This window comes from Propithecus coquereli, unplaced genomic scaffold, assembly GCF_000956105.1.
Source record: "Propithecus coquereli isolate 6110/MARCELLA unplaced genomic scaffold, Pcoq_1.0 Scaffold10, whole genome shotgun sequence".
Taxonomy (NCBI): Eukaryota; Metazoa; Chordata; class Mammalia; order Primates; family Indriidae; genus Propithecus; species Propithecus coquereli.
In genome coordinates, this window is record NW_012133858.1 from 9,167,622 (window position 1) to 9,169,979 (window position 2,358).

The 2,358-nt window shown below is 31.0% G+C and overlaps 1 protein-coding gene across 1 annotated transcript in view; it reads left to right on the top strand.

Annotated features, from left to right (window-relative positions):
- The window catches only part of ACAP2 (ArfGAP with coiled-coil, ankyrin repeat and PH domains 2), a 161,126-nt gene that overhangs the window by 129,155 nt on the left and 29,613 nt on the right, over positions 1–2,358 (top strand). The window lies entirely within an intron of this gene.

Sequence of the window (2,358 nt, forward strand, 5' to 3'; positions counted from 1 at the left end):
CGCCCGGCCTAACAATCTGTATTTTGATAAAACAAAATACAACTTCAACTATTAAAAAATACATCACTTTTTAAAAACTGTCCTAATCCATTTACATTATTAGGAAAAGACTGTAGATAGCAAATTTATTTCATTTTCATGTGCTGTTAAAGAACGTTTTGATGAAAACACTAGTAAAGAGCAGACTTGTAAAAGAATGTAGCATATAAAGATTATATAAAACTTCCTTCAAAAACAAAACAGGTAGCCAGGTATGGTGCTGTGTGTCTGTAGTCCTAGTTACTCTGCAGGCTGAGGCAGGAGGATCACTTGAGCACAGGGGTTTGAGGTTACAGTGAGTTATGACTGAACCACTGTACTCCAGCCTGGGTGACAGAATGAGACCCTGTCTCTAAAAAAACAAAAACTAAAACAAAACAGGAACAAAAGTCAAAACCTTGTAACAAAAGTCTTTAAATATTGTCTAGGTTATAGGAAAATAACTATATAAAAAGGGAGAAGAAAAAAGAGTAATCTTTTAAATGATATTTAGAATTTTCTCCTGCTTTTCAATATTAAAAATTTGAAATGTATCTAAAATTCGTAAATGAGGTTTTCTAAAATCTGGTATCAGAAAATACTTGTAAGTAATTTCCTATTACCCAAGTTTGACTTTGGAGTGCCCTACTTCTCTAATTCTCTATCCAGCTTAATTTAATATATTCTAATTAAACTCTGAGTAAAAGACTGTATATTTGTGATATTTATGCCTTAACTTATTATAAAAAATCCAGGAATCCAACTATTTAAATATGAAGGTTTTTCTACCCATTGCTTAAGTATTTTTTTAAGATTACTTATGGATTAGTTTTAGGGCACATTTTTTATTGTAGTTACCATAAGGTATACCAATCATATAATGACATTCACCATTACCTATTGTTTTATGGAATTATGGCACACAGTATTTTCAAAATCAACTTTTTAAAAAGACCTCCTTTCTAAGGGAAATGTCAGCGTGACTAGGAATTCTCAAATAGTTTTAAGACCTTACCCCATGATTCATGAATTACAAGTATACAGTTACTGACATTTTCAAATGTCAGTGATTTATTGAGCATTTCCCTAGTGTTTGATATTGCTGAATGTTTAAATGGTACATGGTTTGTTTTGTTTAAAGTAATTTTTCTGTATCCGAGATTGAATATAAATTGGAACAAATAATGACTATATTTGATATTAAACCTCTTTAAGTTATAGAGAACTTTTAAAATAATACATGAATAGAGGAAAACCAACTAAAGTGTTCTGGTTAGAAATGTTTCTAGCTATTATAAAGTGAAAATGAAAAATTAAAATTTGTTTTCTAAGCTCTAAAAATTAAGACAATAATCTTTAAACTTTTCCTGACAAATTTCTGTAGCCAGAGTAGAAATTGGGGGAAAAAATAGTATGACTGGTGAATCTTTATAATAAGTAAAGATTATTCAGCCAATATGGTTTCATGATATAATGTTAGAATTAAATTTTAACATTGAGATTTCAAAACAACCTACTTAAAGTTTAACAAAGTGAAAATACAATAAATCCCTAGAAATATACCATTATGTTAAGAAGAAAAGAAATGAACTTCCATGGACTACTCCAATGAGAAATGATCTCAGACTTCAAAATGAAGCACACTAAGTGTTAGTGGAAAATTGCACTGCCATTAAGGGCAATAGAAGAAAGTTAATTTTGATTTAAGCATGGACCTTTTCATTTTTTATTATTTGTTTTAGGAATTCTATTAATTGACATAGATATTAAAATGCAACTAAAATCAAGTAGGGAATAACTGATAAATTATCATTTGCAGAAATGTTATCTACCATTTGGAAAGTGAAAAAGAATACCTTTGGAAATTAGGCTGCTTTTTAAAGGAGATGCCACCTATAAATAGTGAGATGACAGTTATCGATTAGAATTATAGATTGTATATAGACTTCAATGCCCTAATTTTCAGTAAAGAAATGGAGCTTGAGAGAGGAGGTTACTCTTTTCAGGTCACACCTGGTTTATAAAAAAAATCGAGGCGCAAAACTTGGAATGCTGAACTCTTACTCACATATTCTTTGGCATTTTTTTTTTTTTTTTACTTGTGGAAATTCCCAACAATCTGTATTTTTTTTTTTTTTGAGACAGAGTCTCACTTGGTTGCCCGGGCTAGAGTGCCGTGGTGTCAGCCTAGCTCACAGCAACCTCAAACTCCTGGGCTCAAGCGATCCTCCTGCCTCAGCCTCCCGGGTTAAAAATGCATCTATGAGTTATAAATAATGTATAATATGGTGCATACTACAAAACTGCTGCCTTTTTTTTTCCTCAGGGGGTAATTTTTTT